A 321-nucleotide genomic window follows, 5' to 3' on the forward strand; every position below is an offset into this window, starting at 1 on the left:
AACGCAGGTGTCGCAGGGGAAGTCACCGCCGTGGCACAAACCGCGGTTGATTGGGAAGGGCATCCAATCAGGCAAGGGTGACATTGCCAAAATATCCTCACAATAGTGAATTGGGAGAGGCCTATGTCCTGCAGTGGATTAAATGGTTGTTGAAAAAAAGAAAAAAATATATATGTGGACACACACACACACACGCGCGCGCGCGCGCGCGTGTGTGTGTATGTGTGTGTGTGTGTGTGTGTGTGTGTGTGTGTGTGTGTGTGTGTGTGTGTTTGTGAGTGTGTGTGTTTGTATGTATATGTATGTATATGTATGTATATA

The sequence above is a fragment of the Penaeus monodon genome, chromosome 35 (assembly GCF_015228065.2).
Source record: "Penaeus monodon isolate SGIC_2016 chromosome 35, NSTDA_Pmon_1, whole genome shotgun sequence".
Lineage (NCBI taxonomy): Eukaryota > Metazoa > Arthropoda > Malacostraca > Decapoda > Penaeidae > Penaeus > Penaeus monodon.